Raw genomic sequence first — 226 nt, forward strand, 5'->3', positions numbered from 1 at the left:
CGTCAGAGGTGTGAGACTGCCTTCGCGTTACGCCCAAAGCCTTACGTTTGTCTGTACTGTTCATAACTTAATTGTTTTTTCCAGGAGAGAGAGAGAGAGAAAGAGAGAGGAATGATACGGTAAATGCAGATACAAGTTTCAGTTTCTGTTGGCCACTGGGAGTTCGTCGCCATTTCATATACAGTTCAGTTCGTTTAGTGTCTGGGCCAGGGGCTGGTGGCAACCC

The sequence above is a fragment of the Cariama cristata genome, unplaced genomic scaffold (genome assembly GCF_000690535.1).
Source record: "Cariama cristata isolate BGI_N322 unplaced genomic scaffold, ASM69053v1 scaffold39717, whole genome shotgun sequence".
Classification (NCBI taxonomy): domain Eukaryota; kingdom Metazoa; phylum Chordata; class Aves; order Cariamiformes; family Cariamidae; genus Cariama; species Cariama cristata.